This window comes from Felis catus, chromosome D3 (genome assembly GCF_018350175.1).
Source record: "Felis catus isolate Fca126 chromosome D3, F.catus_Fca126_mat1.0, whole genome shotgun sequence".
Taxonomy (NCBI): Eukaryota; Metazoa; Chordata; class Mammalia; order Carnivora; family Felidae; genus Felis; species Felis catus.
Genome location: NC_058379.1, coordinates 83,234,496 through 83,253,689, shown reverse-complemented (window position 1 = coordinate 83,253,689; position 19,194 = coordinate 83,234,496).

Below are 19,194 nucleotides of genomic sequence, written 5' to 3'. Positions count from 1 at the left end.
TTTTGTGTTCTAGTAATATTTACTGACTTTGATAATCGGGTAATGTGCATTCATAATGAGTTAAGAAGTGTTCTCGCTGCTTCTATTTTCTAGTGTATACTGTATACAATTGGTAATATATATTCCTTTAATGCTTGGTAGAAATGATTTGTGAACACATCTGGGCTTTGTGTTTTGTTTTGGTTTCGGAAGGTTCTTTATGGAATCAACCTATTTAATAGATATCGGCCTATTTATTTCTCTTGAGTTTTAACAGTTTGTGTTTTCTTTTAATTACATTATTCCATTCAATTATCTAATTGGTGAGCATGAAGTATTACTTTAGTATTTATTTAATGACCATTGGACCAGTGTCTGTCACCTTGCTTCTCTCTCACTTAGTCCACTAGAGGTTTATCGGTTGATGTTTTCAAAGAATCATCTTTCGGTTTCATTTTTTTTCCCCTTCAATTTTCCTGTTTTCAGTTTCATTGGTTTTTGTTCTTTCATTACTTTTATTCATCTTGCTTTAGGAGTAATTTGGGTTTTTTTTCTATAGTTTCTTAAGCTAGAATTCTAGATTATTTTATATATATCCTAATGAATGTATTTAATGCTATAAATTCCCCTCTAAACATTTACTGCATCCCAAACATTTTCATTAGAAACATTTTTGTTTTAAAAGTACTCTTAAATTTTTTCTCTCAAACCTTTCACAAATGTGTCATTTGAAGTACATTGCTTGTTTCTCAAATACTTGCAGATTTTATAGCTTTCAAAGTCATTTGATTCCATTGTTATCTTAGAACATAGTTTGTATCATTTATGTAATTTTACACATGTGTAGTTGTAGGTTTTTTTAAATGTTTTATTTAGGTTTGAGAGAGAGAGCATGAGCAGGGAAGGGAGAGAGAGTGGGATAGATGATGCAAAGTGGGCTCTGTGCTGACAGCAGCAAGCCTGGAATGGGGCTCGAACTCAGCAACCGTGAGATTGTGACTTGAGCCAAAGTCAGACAATCAACTGACTAAGCCATCCAGGCACTGCACCCCGCCTGCCCACAGTTGTATTTTAAGGTCCCAAATGTGTACTACTTTGGCAGATATTCTACGTGAGAAGAGCGTGCATTCTGTTGGGTGAATTATTCCATAAGTGTCAAATTGATCAAGTTGTTTGATAGTGCTGTTCAGGTTGTATTCTTATTAGCAGCCTAACTGGTCAGTTGCATTGGACAGAAACACGTTCATGGTGCCAGCTCTAACATTGCATTTGTGTTTTATAATGATTACTTTTTCCTTCCTCCTTCCAGATGTATGTAGAGATCTTTCCTGTCTGTTCACCGGAAAGACACGGTAGGTTGCTTTTGGAGGTAAAGCCAAAGAAAAGTGTCGGCCCCCTTCTAGGATATGGTCCTCAAATACTTTCACTTTCCTCATAGTCCACAGCCAGCCTCCAGCAGTTCATGACAATTCCCATTTAAGTGTTCCCATTGACTTAGCCCTTAAGTGGCTTCTGCTCTAGGGAAGCTGACTTTGCTTGTGTCTCTCTGGACGTGCCCATCTTTCAAGACTACAGGGTGGCATTTTCCCCAGAAACCTCAATTCTCCGATGTGTCCAACACAGTCATCATTTCTTAGTTTTTCCAGCTTTCTCTTGTAAAGATGAGGGTGACAGCTTCCAAGCTCTTTACATGTCATAGCTGATACCGTAAGTCTCAACACTAGAATCTTTGCTTTAAATTCTCATGTACATTTTAAGCAACTTAAGAGGGAAATGGATAATCCTTTGTATTTAGATATGGGCAGTGTATGTAGATATTGTATGGAGATGTGGGGCATTTTGTATCCACTTAATTGATCCCAAAAGTTCATGGAATACTGCCCCTCCACCATTGTCTTTCAAGATATTTTCATTATCTTTGGATTTTCAACAGTTTGATCAGGACATAGCTAGGCTTTGTTCACTTTGATTTACTCTTACCAGTTCTTACTCTTAATTTACATTTCCCTCCAATTTTGGAAATTTTTCAGCTATTTCTCTTCACATATTGTTGTGTTCCACTTCCCTCACTGACCCGTTGGGGCTCCAATTACTCATTTGTTAGAACTTTTGTCCTGGAGTTTCTGGAAGTCTTCCTTCTTTGCATTTTTTTTTCCTTCCCTATGAGCCTCTCAGAGTTCATAATTTATCAATCTTGAAGTCCCTGATGTTTTTATTTCCATTCTGCTATTAAGCCCATTTATCATATTTTTAAGTCAAAAATTGTAGTTTTCATTCCAAAATTGTTTTTATTCTCTCTGCTAAGATTTCCTGTCTTTTTCATGTATTTCATGTGTATTCTTTTTTGCTTTCAAGACCATGGTGGTAGGAGTTGCTCTGAGGTTTTTTTCCTGATAGTTCCATGTAATTTTTTTTTAATTTCTTGAGAAAAGGTCAACATATCCTTTGTGTTCCTAATTTATTGTTTACCAAAAACATTTAGATCGTCTCCTGGGCATTGTGACTGTATGTTGTTTACACTCTGATTTCATGTCCAGATGCAATCACCTGAAGATGTTGGTGTTCCTGTGTTAGCAGCCAGGCAGTCTTGTTATAACCAGACTTAAAGCTATCCTTCTGTGAGCAGTGGGTCCAATCTCACTTTGCTGTTTTTTACTACGGTCCTTTGAGTCTCTCCTGTGCATGCATAGTTGGGGGGGCAAGACTGAGAATTTTAGCCCCCATAGAGACTTGGAATACCCTTCTCTGGTTCTCCCTCTCCTTTGGATTCGCTTCTCTCTCTCCTGTCTGGGTTCTTTTTCCTATTTCCTCCATCCAGAAAGACAGTGGAATTTCTATCCTGCTATCTTATATTAGCAACTGAGGCTTGCCCTGGAGGAAAAGTCACAAAAATCAAAAACAAAAACAAAAACAAAAAAAAACCAGGAAAACAAAATTTGGAAACTCCCGGCCGGTAGACACTTTTCCATGGCTCTCTGACATTTCGTCCTGTCTTTCAAGCAGCTATGAGAGCCATTTGGGGAAATAAGAGGATGCTCACTTAAACTTGGATTTCAGATAAACAGTGGGTAGCTTTCAGTGTAGGTCTATCACAAACACTCCAAGGGACATAGTTCTACTAAAACAAATTGTTTACCTGAAAAGCCTATTTAACTGGGTATTCTTCATTTCATCTTGAAACCCTACCAGCGAATACACTGAGAGATCATATTGAAAAGTCTTTTCATGGATGTTTATATAGCAAATAGCTTTGGAAATGAAAATAACATCTCTCTCTGAAAGAGACAACTATATTTACTAACTAGTGTAATAATGATAATATCTCCCTCTGCATAATGGAGAGCTTTGTTTGCAGCCCATTATAGGAGGTTCAAAGTCTTTAGGCTCAGGATTCCTTAGTGCTGATGCAAACCTACTACATTATGCGCTCTCCACCTGTTCTCCGCTGCCATGTCTTGCTCTGTGTTTTTGTTTTTTTTATTTTGATCAGAGGTTACAGTTATCATTGGGTAACATTAGCTTTAGTTTGCATACACACCTATAGCAGAGTGGGAATTCATAATCTGCAGGTTTTCACATAATTTTTTTTTCCATATTTCATAGCAAAAATAGAAAATCTATATACAGGTATAGATTATTTGAATAATACTCAGCCAGTTGATACTCATTGAATAATATAGCCAGCCACCTGCAGAATACTCATATTTGTATTATAAATAGAATACTTCCTAAAGAAGACCATGTCATGAAGAAAGTCCTGATATATTTATACGGATTAAAATCATACCCATATTTTCCGACCAGAACAGTTGTAACTAAGAATCAGTAACAATTATAATTAGAAAGTATCAAAATATTTTAGAATTAAGCAACGATAATTGAATTTAACAGTTTACAAACCTCCCTCTGCCTAAATTTTCTAATTTATTTTTACTAAAATAAACTTTACAGATTTCTCCATTTCCCCCCAACTCTTGGAATCCTTTCCTTCTAAAAATAATTTTGAAGGGCACCCGGGTGGCTCACTCAGTTAAGCGTCTGACTTCAGCTCAGGTCATGATCTCACCATTCAGATTTCGAGCCCCATGTCAGGCAGGCTCTGCGCTGACAGCTCAGAGCCTGGAGGCTGTTTCAGATTCTGTGTTTCCCTCTCTCTGCCCCTCCCTTGCTCGCACTCTGTCTCTCTTGCTCTTTCTCAAAATAAATAAACTTTAAGTAATTAATTTTGAAAGAAGTCTTTAATTGCCAGTATAATGCAGCATAAGGGGAGGAACCAGATTTTATCGTTAGATTGAAAAAAACGTGAAACTACATTGTTAAATGGATGTAAACGTTTCTGAAAGTTTCCCCTCGTCTTCAGCCTTTACCTTGTTGGAGACCAATGGCTGTCTTTGGGCCAGGACAATCTTCACCCACTTTGTGTAGCACTGTTTCACATTGCATTAGCTTTAGAGTATTGTTGTGTTAGGGCAGCCAAATCTATTCAACCAGAATAGCTGGGGACAGCTCAGAGAGTTACATTTTTTTTTAATTTTTTTTAACAATTATTAATTTTTGAGACAGAGAGAAACAGAGCATGAACAGGGGAGGAGCAGAGAGAGAGGGAGACACAGAATCTGAAACAGGCTCCAGTCTCTGAGCTGTCAGCACAGAGCCCAACGCGGGGCTCGAACTCACGGACCGTGAGATCATGACCTGAGCCAAAGTCGGACTCTTAACCGACCAAGCCACCCAGGCGCCCCCAGAGAGTTACATTTTTAAAAATTCCCCCATTGCTGTTTTCTGTACACACTTAAGCTTTTTTTCTTTCTTTCTTAAGGAAATGCCCTAAGCATACCCATGCCTTAAAATGTTTTCACTTTGTCCAAAAAAAACCCCAAAAAGTAAATTTGGCTTCAAGGGCTAGAGGTTGTCATTAAATCAGTTAAGATATTAATATGTATTTAAATTTAAGAAAATCAGAAGCTCATGAAATTAAAAAAAAAAAAACAGTGAGAAGTGACCTAAGAAATTACATGTTGTTAGCATATGTGAGTTTGAATGTTGTTCTCCGAGCCTCCTGATTGTGTTTTGTCTGCTCTGCATTTCAATTAGTTCTTCTGAACTAGTGGCCAAACTTGTGAGAGTATTACAAATTGCCTAATATTCTGAAATCATGTCCTTCGTTCTCAGTATCTGATTCTAAGCTGTTTCCATCCTACAAGCTTTCTTTCAGCCTTGTCAGATTGCACTTAAGGTAGGACCCACTGCACATCTATTTTGGGAAAGCATCTATTTAGGGACTTTCTCCTGGGATATTTTGAATACTTTATGCTAAGGCTACCACAAGAAGAAATTATTCAGAACAATTTAAAGATGTGAAACCCTTGCCTAATGCAGTCTTAGAGTGCCAAGAGAGAAAAGCATACCTTAATGTGAATGCTTAATGTGTGCTTGGCATATATTTAAAGAACCGTGCCAAACAAGCTTAATTCTGTGTGAACCTCAAGACTTTTTCTGTGAAACAGCATTTCCTCCCCATCCATTACAGGAAAACTTTCCCTTAGTTTCAGAGGTTATTATTAGCCTTGCCTTTCCTATTCCAATAGAAATGGTTGGAAATATTTCACTTCCTCACCATTGAAATAAGTTTGCTGAACTCTGTACTGTTTACTTGACTGTGCAGAATGGATCATTCATGCTCCATTGATTAGAGGTGGTTTGCTCCAAATATTACAGGTTTTTATTAAGCAACGACTGCTTAATTCATGCTGTGCTAAAGGAAGTAGGTGGTGACTGTTCAGTTTAGCCAATTAGTGGCTAGGGTCATTTTGGAAAATACTAAAGGACCAAGAACTCCTCATTAAATTTTATTTATAACAAGGACAAGGGAGGGAAGGATCATGAGAATATCCCACTGCAGAAACCCTAAAGATCTGGAATGCTTTAAACATTACACAGACTCGTTGGTTTATGCAAGGATACAGTGGATTTAAATCAGTGTATAATTACACATGCTCTAAGTTGAAACTAGATGTGCGTATACATATTCTTTCAGGTTCGTGAACCCTTGTAGGTGACTGAACTAGGTGATGTCACTGAATACTTTAGTGATCCTAGAACTAATACGTTCTCATTTACTTATTTATTTTGTATTCAGTCAATTGTTTATTAAAACCCTATGGAATATTAGTCTATGCCAAGCCGTGAGACAAAACTTAGAAACACACAGTTCTTAACTCATAAAGAAGGTTTAGTCGAGGGGGTACAAAGCTGCAAGGACCGTGTAAGACATTGGTGAAATACTGTGTCTTAAGTTAGTCTTCCATAATGAAAAAAATAGAGTTAGGGTCACATGTCTGAGTATAAGGCCAAAATATCACATATAGAGGAACTTATTTTAGAAAGCTGCGAGATGGGGACAGACATTCAGGGAGGTGTGAATTCCCTGTTTCTGGTGTACCTTTCCAGTGAAGACTATATTGACTGATACAAATGATACTCGGGCTTGTCACTGAACTCCTTGCTCTCCCCAAGGCCAGGGTTAGGACCTACATGACTGCTGAGTTTGGTGAAAGGAACCCAACTTGGGTGGTTCAGCTTTTCACGGTCTCCGGTGACAGTCGCCTGAAGAAAATAAAAAAAGCGTCTCTATTTTTCTAGACTGAAAGTTTTACAGGCTGAAACCACTGCTCCGTAGTAATTGGGGTGCTGCTTGCAGCTCAGTGACTCATTTGTCTCTCAAGTATTCCGGGAACAGGTAGGGAAATGGTTTGAGTTTCCATTGAGTTTCCAAAGACTTTCAATGTGTCCAACACATCTAGGTTCACTTTCTTGTCTCTACCTCCCTGATGAGACCAGATTAATAAACTGGCTCCTGTTCAGCCTTTGTGGACCAGGGCCAAATGCAAAAGAGTAGATTCACACCTCCCCCCCTTTCACACAAGAGACGTGTATGCATTTTATCCAGGCCATAAATGGAATGAGGAGGGGACCAACCACACTGTACACATTTCTTCTCCTCTGTCTCTCACTGCCGCTGCTTCTCCCATTCTTACTCCTTAGCCTAAGCACCAATAGCTGAATCCCTATATGTAAATGCACAATTTATGTGCTTCCAATTCATTGTTGAAATTTCTCTTGAGGCTAAAACTTTTATGATCTAGGAGTTGAGAGATGACCTTTAAAAATTGTTGTCCTTATTTTGTCTGATAGATACAGTTCACATTGTCAAACCACTTTACTGAGGTATGATTGGTAAATAAAGGGGAAAAAAACTTGTATATGTAATTTATACAACTCGATGAGTTTGGGGATGAGGATATACCGATGAAACCACCACCACCATCAAAACCATGGACCTATCCATCTGCTCTCAAAGTTCCCCCCCCCTCCTTATTTTGTACAAATGGTCTTATGGTAATAAAAAATGGTCTACCCTCTTAGGAAATACTAAGTATACAATGCAGTAATGTTAGTGATTGGCACTATGATATGTGGTAGATCTCTAGAACTTAAGTATCCTGTAAAATGGAGGTTTTGTACCCTTGACTGTCAAGTTCAAAGTTTAAAAGCTGTTTCAATCTGTTTGGGCTGCCTTAACTAAATCCTACAGACTGACTAGTTCACAAAGAGCAAAGGTAATTTTCACACTTTTGGAAACTGGGAATTTTAGATCAGGATGCCAGTATGGTTGGGTGAGGGCTCTCTTATAGATTAGACTTCTTGTATCCTCACGTGGTGGAAAGGACCAATGAGCCCTATAGGGTCTCCTTCTGAATAACATCCTCTTCATGACCCAAGCACCCCCTCAATGCCCCATCTCCTAATATCATCACATTGGGTATTAAGATTGAGGGGGATAACACAAACATTCAGACTTACAGACAGCTGAATCTATTATTCAGATTATCATGAAAATGATACCTTAAAGTAAAAATTTGGATGGATGTAAGACTGTAGAAACATATTCTCATTTATACATTTATATGGTGCTTTTGTGCATCTTAACTTTAGGATGACTTTTAAAATTATGATTTGATAGGAAATCTAGCTACAAAGAAGTCAATTTATTAAAGCTAACAGTAAATTGCAGGGCTTTTTTTTTAATAATACCGTGTACTAACTTCCTTGAATCAGATATCTATGGTACTATTTGTCAATATTTTAATTTTCTTTTGAAATGTGAAAATACTGAACTAGAATGGATACTTCATCGTACCTTTAAAAAATTACTAATGACAATGATCATAGAAACTAATTTAAAGTGTTAGGCCATAATTCTGGAGTATACAACCGTAATTTCATGAATAATTGTAATTATGAAATACCTAATGTAGTAAAATGATGCTTAGAATTTAATTAAAATTGGTAGAATATCAATCCATACTCCAAGTAAATTATTTTTGTTTGTTTTGCTCCAGCTAGAGTGTGAATGCATAGAATGCAAAAATCCTAGTTGTCTATTTAAGAATACTTTGTTCTCTAAACTTAAGAAGAAAGTATAGGGGCGCCTGGGTGGCGCAGTCGGTTAAGCGTCCGACTTCAGCCAGGTCATGATCTCGCGGTCCAGGAGTTCGAGCCCCGCGTCAGGCTCTGGGCTGATGGCTCAGAGCCTGGAGCCTGTTTCCGATTCTGTGTCTCCCTCTCTCTCTGCCCCTCCCCCGTTCGTGCTCTGTCTCTCTCTGTCCCAAAAATAAATAAACGTTGAAAAAAAAATTAAAAAAAAGAAGAAAGTATAAATAGAAAAAAAAATACTGCACAAGATAAATCTAGAACCACAGGTGGATAATTCATTCAGTAAATATTTATTAAACATACATTTTATGCAAAGTGCTGTTCAAGACAGTGGAGTCACAATATTAAAAGAAAAATGTTTATTTGGAAGAAGTGTGTATTTTATGAACATATATATAAAATCCCAGGTTATACTATCAAGTTAGAAGAGGCTTTGTGAAGCATGATAATTTTTAGTTTGAGGTCAGTAAAGTGATTTGAAATTAAGCAGAGGAAAGCCTGAGAATATACCTTCACAAAACAGGAGGAAAAACAATCTGTCGCCATCAGAGAGTGAGAAAACAGAGGATGTACAGAAGTTTAAGGATTGGGCAAAGCAAATAATGATTTAAGATTTGTAACCCATTTTTTGTATTTTAAAAAATGTTTTGTTTTTGCGATGGAGAGAGAGAGAGGCAGAGACAGACAGGGGACAGAGGATCTGAATCTGGCTCTGCACAGACAGCAGAGAGCCTGATTTGGGTTTGAACTCACGAACCACGAGATCATGAGCTGAAGTTGGTGGCTTAACCGACTGAGCCACCCAGGTGCCCCTGAGGTACTTTTTAAAATTGCTGTCACAAATGGAAACCAATGAAGGTTTTCAAACAAGGGATAGAGTGTTGATGAAGACATTGGCTATGAAATAATTTTTGTTGAAGAATTATTATGGTTTGCCGAATGAATACATTTATTTGTTTACATCTTTAAAAACTCCTCTAAGTAGATAATACTGCAGCAAAATGTTCTTACCTCTGTTAATACTGCTCACTGCTATATTTATACCCATATAAAGTGTTTTGTTTATTTGAACAAAACATAGTGTTTTGTTCATTTATCACTGAAAACCAGGGAACAGTCACTTGTTAGCAAGAACCACTTTTGACCCAATATTTTAAAACAATAAGAAATCAAATGAGATACTTGTGTTTTCTTTCCATTATAAATATTAAATAACTATATCAACCATATCTGGAATTACTTTTATGGTACTTTATAAGAACTAATCATTTTACAATTCATGAAAATTGTAAATTCAAAATAACGTTAGAAATTAAGAACATACAAAATTTTCACATATCTTCTGTACAGTGTTCCCCCTAAGGACACTTCATTACTTCATCGTTCCTAAAAGCTAAGATCCTTGGAAAGAAGTATGGCTTAATTGTTTTTGCTATTGACAGTACAAAGTTAAGATCCCATCAACACTAAGATTTTTATGCAGAAACCAAGAATTACCAAACATTTGCAAATAAGTGGATTATGACCAAATAAAAATTTTTAAATTAATAGCAAATATGGTTGACTAAGATGTTCTCTTTTAAATCTAGAAATGACTGTAAGATAATCTCATTAATGCAATAGATTATCATTTTATTTAATAGCAAGTGATTATTTGCCAAAGGGTCAGATTCTGCATGTGAATCCTTGCATCATTCTTTTTTATCAGGAGCTTGGCTGGCACTCAAGTTTTGTTATCATAACTGAAAACATGCCTTAAACAACTTAGCTTCTAGGTAACATTCATTTGAGATGTATGTTAAGAGTGACGCCTGGGTGGCTCAATCAGGTAAGCATCTGACTCTTGATTTCGGCTCAGGTCATGAATTCATGGTTCGTTAGTTTGAGCCCCAAATTGGGCTGTATGCTGATGGTGTGGAACCTGCTTGTGATTCTTTCTCTCCCTCTATCTCTGCTTCTCCCTTGCTCATGTGCTCTCTCTCTCTCAAAATAAATATTAAAAAAAATGTGAGTATATTAAGCATCCATTACATACCAGGTATGTTCTACATACTAAAGGGATAGACCAATCAACAAAAGAAAGTTTTTGGGGAACCTGGGTAGCTCAGTCAGTTGAGCATCTGACTTTAGCTCAGGTCATGATCTCCTGGTTTCTGGGTTTGAGCCCCACATTGGGCTTTGTGCTGACGGCTCAGAAACTGGAACCTGTTCAGATTCTGTGTCTCCCCTCTCTCTCCCCCTACCCCGCTTGTGCTCTCTGTGTGTCTCAAAAATAAATAACCATTAAAAAAACATTCTATAGTTTATATTTAGTTGGAGGAGACAAAGATGTACGTCAGTAGATGCTAACAGGAGGAAAAATAATGCAGAAAACAGAATATGGAGGAACAGACCATGGGAAATAATCCCTTTTGGAGGAATTAGATCTCATGACAATACTTTTGCATTTTTGTCAAAATCAGCTGGGCTTATTGATGAGGAACTATTACCTGGCTCTTCATTCTGTCCCATTGATCTCTATGTCTGTATCTCTGAAAAGACCACACTGTGTTGATTATTACAGCTGTATATTTAATCTTGAAATTGGTTGGATAGACTATTTTCTTCATTTTACTATTTTTTTAAATTGTAGCTAGTTTTGACTTTACATGCAAATTTTAGAATCTTCACTATATCTTGATTGTCTAGAATGTCTAGGAGATGTGTCTTATGAGATTTCAATATGGTTTTGTTAAACTTGTTTACAATTAGACGACAATTGACATCTTTACTGAGTCTTTCTGTTCACGAAAATCATCTCTATTTAGATCTTTCACTTCTTCCAACAGCATTACATAGATTTTAGCATAGAGGTCCTGTGCATTTTCGTTAGAGTGACACCTATTTAAATTTTTAGCAATTATGAATGAGACTGTAGCTTTTTCTGCTAACACGTGTTCGTTGCTAGAATACATAAATACAATTTTTATGTTGACTCTGTATTCTGATACCTTGCTGAGCTTACGCATTAGTTCTGTTTGCAGGAATGTTGGTGTTTTCTACGCCGATGCTCCTATGAGATTAGGGACAGATTTATTCCTTCTTGATTTGCTCTCATTTCTTTCCTTTTATTGCCTTCATGCTAGAATTTCTGGCACTGCTTTGAATTAAAGTAATGAGAGTGAGCAGCTTTGTTTTTTTCTTCATCTTAGGATGAAAGCATTCAGTTTTTACCATTAGCTCTAGGTTATTCTTAGATGTACTTTAGCAAGTTTAGGAAGTTACTCTCTATTCCTATTTTTCTGAGAATTTTTACCACAAATGGGCATTGGATTTTGTCAAATGACTTTCTCATTGATAGCGTTGTATGATTTTCTTTATCTGGCTGATATGGTGGATTAACATTTGTCGGTTTTTGAATGTTGTACCTTCCTTGCATCTCTAAAATAAACCTCACTTGGTCATGGAATATAATTCTTTTATATGTTGATGAATTCTACTCACTAATATTGTATTAAATATTTTCGTTTCTGTATGAGGGTTATGAGTCTGTAGTTTCCATTTGTAACACTAACTTCATAAATGAGTTGATGTGTTCCTCCCGTGATGATCTTTCATCATATCATTTGTGATGTAAATGTCAAAATCTTCAACTATAGCTGCAGATTTGACTATTTTTTTCAGTTCTATCAGTTTTTTGTTTAAATACTTTGCAGCTCTGATATTTGGTGGGTATACACATAAGATTTTTACATTTTCTTGGTGGATCGACATGTTCTATAATTCCTTTCTGGTGATTTTTGTTGCTCTATAATTTAGATTTTTAAATCTGATATTAATATAACTAATTTTGCTTTCCTTTTATTAGTGTTTGTATAATATACTTTTTGCCATTCATTTTACGTTAACTGGCTGCTGTATACTGAATTGTGTGCCCCAAAATTCATATGCTGAAGCATTAACCCCTTACATGATTCTATTTGGAAATAGGGGTTTTTTTGCAGGTAATTGAGGTTAAATGAGGTACGTAGTTCAAGCCCTAATCCAATAGGATTGGTGGCCTTATAAGAAGGGGCACATCTCTCTCTCCTTCATTCCCTCCCTCCATACACCAAAAAAGGCCATGTGAGAACACAGAAAGAGTTGTCTGCAACCCAAGAAGAGACCAGACACCAATCTGGGTGACAACTTCTCTTGGACTTCCAGTCTCAAAAAACAAACAAACAAACAAACAAGCAAAAAACATGTTGTTTAAGGTACCCAGGCTGTGGTATTTTGTTATGGAATCCTGAGTAGATTTTATTTTTTTTTTATTTATTATTTTTTTTAATTTTTTTTCAACGTTTATTTATTTTTGGGACAGAGAGAGACAGAGCATGAACGGGGGACGGGCAGAGAGAGAGGGAGACATAGAATCAGAAACAGGCTCCAGGCTCTGAGCCATCAGCCCAGAGCCCGACGCGGGGCTCGAACTCACGGACCGCGAGATCGTGACCTGGCTGAAGTCGGACGCTTAACCGACTGCGCCACCCAGGCGCCCCTCCTGAGTAGATTTTAGAGCACGTACATATATCATTGCATTTGAAGTTAGTTTTTTGTAGCCCACTTTAATTTGGGTCATGTTTTTAAATCCACTTTACCAATCTTCATTTATGTATTTATTTAGACCATTTATGTTTAAGGCAGTCACTGCTGTGTTAGTGCATAACTTTTTAAAAACAATTTGATCTTTGTTTGTAATGGTTTTTTTCTCCCTTCCTTTTGACTTGAACATTTCTCACAATTCAATTTTTATTTACCTACAGTGTTTTCAAGTGTACTAATTTGATTAAACTAGAAATTTTTTTACATCCATTTATCCTCCTGTATTTATAATATAAATTTGCATTTAACACCACATCTGACGTCATAAATTTGACTTCAACAATCAAAACATAATTTAGAAAATTGAGAAGGAAAGCCGAGAGTATTTCCCCATATTTTTGCTTACTATATCGTTTACTCCTGCTGTTTCAAGATTCTTTTATTGTTTCCTTTCTGTTTAGAGAATTGTTTAGTCATTTTTTTTTTATGGTGCATCTGCTGTGATTAAGTATCTTTATTTTCTTTTATCTGAGTCTTGATTTCTTAATTTCCAAAGGATATTTTCATTGGGTAAAAGACTTTGGATTGACAATTTTCTGTCAGCACTTAAAGACCTATCAAGTGGAGGCTACTTTCTTCTGGACTTTCAATCAACTGTATTTCATTTCATTTCTCTCCTATAGTCAAGTGATCATTTTTCTCTGGTTGTTTTCATGATTTTTTTTTTCCTGTTGTTCAGTTTACAGAAGTATAATGTATGTCTTGACTTGGATTTCTCTGGGTTGACCCTTAATGGAACTTGTTCAATTTCTTGAATCTATAATTATATTTCTTGCTAAATTTAAAAACTTTTCGGCCATTACGTTTAATTATTTTTTTAGCTTTATCCTCTTTCTCCATTTTTCTAAGACTCCGATTATATAAATATTCGAACTTTTTCTTACAGTTCATCAGACCCCTTAGACTTCTAAAAATTTTATTTTCAGATTGTTTTTCTTTTTGTTTTTTTCTCTTCTAATTTACTGATTATTTCTTTTATCGTTTGATACCATGCTTTAATGTCCTCCCCAGTCTCCTGAGGAGCACAACCAGAACTTTTTATTTTAGTTTTTCTTTTTCATTTCTGATATTTTCATTTCAGTCTTTGTGTTGAGATTTGCTACCACATTGCTGAGGCTTTCCATTGTTTATCATGGCTTCTTTAAAATCTTTGTCAGATAATTATAACATCTCTGGGGGCGCCTGGGTGGCGCAGTCATTAAGCGTTCGACTTCAGCCAGGTCACGATCTCGCGGTCCGTGAGTTCGAGCCCCGCGTCGGGCTCTGGGCTGATGGCTCAGAGCCTGGAGCCTGTTTCCGATTCTGTGTCTCCCTCTCTCTCTGCCCCTCCCCCGTTCATGCTCTGTCTCTCTCTGTCCCAAAAATAAATAAATGTTGAAAAAAAAATTTTTTTTTTAAATTATAACATCTCTGTTATCTTGATGTTGGCATCTTTTTTTTTTTTTAGTTTAACATTTTCCTGGTTCTTGGTTTGAAATTGGTTTTCAAATGAAATGCCATTTTCAGAATATGAGACCCTGCATCTTATTTCAATGTTTTGTTTTTTTCTGACTTATTGTGTCAGCCATGTTGGGGAAGGGTAGAGAGATGCTATATCATTACTGCCAGATGGAGAGAGTTGCAGTGTTCCTACCAGCCCTCCATTGACACCTAAGTGGGGACATTCCTCAATGCTGCTGAGTGAGGGTGTAAACTCTGACTTCCCATGTAGTGCCTACTAAGTATGGGAGGTGTGTATTCTGAGCCAGTGGTAACTGAAGCCTTGACTCTGTACTTGACCTTCCTTGGCACAAAACAGGCAGGAGCCTTACTACCTCTTCATGAGGTTTGAAGTCTGGACTCCCCACTGGGTCTTTATTGGCGTAGGTGGAGTTAGAAGCAGTTCTCTTCTATGAGGCTTGTATGAATTATTGTCCAAAAGTTTTCTGTCTTTGAAAGGATATTACCCAAAGGGCTACCCCTCTCTTCCCCATGTGGCTAGAGACGGCTGGCTTTTATTGTTTGTTTCTGAGTGCGCTCACTGGCAGTTCCAGATTGATGGTTTCTTTGGATCTAAATACAACATTAAAACACCTGGAATTTATGACACAAAAAGGAAAACCAGGGAACACATCGCCATATTCTTTAGTTTTGGATATTTCTAGTTGGTTTATGGTCTTCTTGCCTTTCAAAGTTTCTTAGGTTTATATTACTTATGATGTATGGGTTTTAGTTGTATTTAGTAGCAGAAACAGGAAAACCTAGGTCTACTCCTCAGAAGCATCTAATATTCTCAACATATTTGAAGGTCTAGATAAATGTGTTTAATTTTGTGTTGTTTTTAATATGTCATCTGGCACTCTATAAAAATATTTTGAATGGGGACCTGGGTGACTCAGTCGGTTAAGCCTCTGACTTTGGTTCAGGTCATGATCCTGCAATGAGTTACTTTGAGCCCCTCCACCGGCTCTGTGCTGCCAGCTCAGAGCCTGGACCCTGCTTCGGAGTCTCTGTCTCCCGCTCTCTCTGCCCCTCCCCCGCTCACGTTCTCTCTCTCAAAAAACAAAGAAACATCAAAAAATAAATATTTTGTAGAAGAGAAAAAATTCCGTTAAATTGAAAGGAAAAAAAATAGCACTTCAAAAACAAGTGTCTACTTCTGCAAAATCTTCCACTAAACATTTATTAGTTTGGGTACCTGCAAGGTGCCATCAGTTTGGCAAGTATAAAATAACTAAATGTTACTTCAAAAATATAATGAAATATGACAAACCTCCAACCGTTTTCTCTAAAATATAATTGCCCCACTGCTGTAGACACATATTGATATGTATGAGAAACCCTTAGAAAAAATTCAACTTGGACTATTAAATATGGTAGTTAACAATTTTGATGTCAACTTGTTTCACTTTATGATTCATTCCAATTACAGGAACAACAGAAGACACCCAGTGAAAAATTGTGATAAATCTAATGCATCTGGTAATCGTGACAAGACCGGTATATTTTTATCTTCCAAGATTGCTGTGATTTAAAATTGATGTAGTGTTTTGAAAGATCAGTACAATCAGTTCCTAAACCAAATGAAGTTCAGGACATACTAATGCTCACTGCTCTCTCTCCCCTCCCCCCCCCACTTCACCTCCCCTTCCCCTCCCCTCTGCCACACATGCGGCTTATTGGTGTGAGATCATTCATCAATTTTAAGTATCACATAGTATATTTTATGTTTGAAGGGTGTTCTAATTCTTCGGATGTTTGGAATTTAAATGATTTACGTGTATTCTTCTTGATTATTGACTATTTTTTACACTAAGTTATTAAAGTGTTAACACAAAGCTCTTTAAAACTGCTAGATTTATAACCTTGGACCTACTCTTGAACCTTTCCGGGTCTCTTACCTTTTCTGTAAAATGTGAGAATCAGAACTGAGTCAGATATAAGGTTTTCATTTTTGTTCGAAAATGCTAATTTATTTTAAAACCCTCCATCAAAAAAATGTTATATTGGAGAAAGTTATTTTCAAATGTAACTAATACTCTTAAGGAAAAATACTATGAATTTTAGATTTTATAATTTTATGTAATTTCTCTCATAATTGTTTCTAGTCCATATTTTTTTTTCCAGGTGAAAATGTAACTACTTTCTTTACATTGCTCTTGATTATACCTTGGACTTCTGTATCTTGAAGTGACTTTCTGATTCATCTAATTTTTTCTTTCAGAGTTAATGTCATAAATTTATTGTCTCAGGATGTATGTGAGTGTGTAAGAGGCTTCAGGGGGAGAGAGAGAAATGAGGGACACTTAAGATCACGCAGATAATACTTGACTCAGCCTTAGTTGGTCAACTTCCGTAACAAAGCAAGTAGAGAAATGAAGAGTGGGATCTGTTCCAAACATGCAGTAAGCAGGGGTGTGGTGGTACCTGAAAGGATGGTGAAATTTAACACTTAATGTCTTCATTTCTCTGTCTTGTTACAAGCAATCTGGCAAGGTGATGTATATTTAAAAGGTAAATCAGATAAACAGGTGGCGATAGATAATTATATATAGTCTTGTCATTTAAAATTTGAACTCCTGGACTGTGATTCTTCGTTAGTACTAAGGTGAGCATATAAATGTGCATGTATATTCTCAAAAAAATTATTTTCTCTCATTGAGTGAAAAATAATTCGATAAGTCAGTACTTGACCAGTCTTGAACCCAGTGGGCACTCAAATATCTGTTGAATGAATAGATGAATATCTCACTCTAATAGCGTGGTCAGGCCACATATTTTCATTCTATACACATCAAAACAAATCCATGCTAAAAAGGGAACCCATTCCAAACTCAAGTGTACCGTCCTGTTTCAGAGTACATCAAAGTTGAAGCTGACAGCTTCTCAAATTAGCCACCATTTGAAGTGTGTTCAGAGTGCATATAAGAAAGAGCATTGAAAAAATCCTGATTATCTTTTTATCCTAGGTAGTTTATGATCTCACCCTTAATTTTGCTGAAAACACAGCTTTGTAATCTAGAATTGTGAGGACATATTTGACATATGGTCATTCAAACTCCGTAACATAAAGGCATTGTCAACTTGTCAGTTGTCAAACCACTTTGTCCAATATGAACTAATGAGAGTTTAAAGGACCACCGCTGGGATAGGGTTCTTTATGTCTCTGGTAAGAATCACTTACTAAAAGGCATGTGACAATTATAGACATATGGGAATGATTCCAGTGGTAGTATATGAAAAATCGGTATCTAATTTATCTTAATGCGCACACACACACACACACACACACACACACACACACATGATCATACATGTACCTACATGGAAAATTAAGAGGTGAACTTAAATATCTTAAGGGATGTAAAAAAATGCTATTTTGATTACTAAGGGAATTTAACAAAGTTGTTGAACACAGGATTAATATATAAAAGTAAATGCATTTCTACAAACTAGCAATGATTATGATATTAAGAAAAGTACTTATTTTCATTAGTACTGAAAATATAAAATACCTAGGAGTAAATTTGAAAAAAAATATATGTAAATCTCTCTACTGGAAGCTACTAAACATTACAGAGAAGGACTACAGAAAACCTAAATAATGAGAAACACTGTTTTAAGTTAGAAGATAGTATTAAGCAGGATTCTCCCCAATTTCATCATAAATACAACATTTTTGAAGTTAAAATCCCAGCAGACTTTATTAATGCAATTGACATGCTGATTCTAAAACTCACAGGGAAATGGAAAAGACCTAGAACAGCCAGAGCAACTTTGAACAAGTAAATTAACATGACCAGATTTCAAACATTGATGTGACTCATCCCTGGAAAAGTACATGGATATTTCACAGTCTCAACAATATTCTTTTGTTCTGGAACTAAAACAAGTTTTTACTAAGTTATATTTTATTCACCTGCCTTGCTGATATAAGTGGGCCTTGAGTCCCTTGAAGTTTCAGTTTCAGAAACATTGGAGGTTTTTTACTCAATTTTCTGTTTCTGTCTTTTACTCCTTTCTCTCATTAATTAAGATAAAATTTTCAGAGTATACAGCATAGGTCTTAACTATATGGTATAAGCTTTGATAAATATTTACACTGTTATTAAAACCAACTATAAACAAATCAACATATATTTTAATCACCCTAAAAATTTCCTCCAAATTTGTTCCTTTCCAAGATTTGCAGGGATGGGGAGTGGATATTCTATAGATATTTTACATTACCAAATGTTTTAAAATTGCCAATCTCTACAAAAGCAAACAAAAAATCTGGGAATATGGCCTAGGTTACACTAAAACTGTAGATCAAGCTAAGGAAAGATGACACTTGATGGTATGGTCATAAAATCTGTGAACACAGTATATTTCTATCTAAACCAGGATTTGACAAACTTTCCTATGAAGGGTAAGCTATTAAATATTTAGGCTTTGTGGGACACATGTCTTCTCTGTTGTAAATACATATATGTATGTTTGTGTTATATGTGTATATATGTGTGTGTGTGTGTATCTATATATCACACACATATATATTATATATGTGTATTACAAGGGCTATATATCTTAAAAATGTAAAACACTGTCTTAGTTTGTGGACCATACAGAGACAGG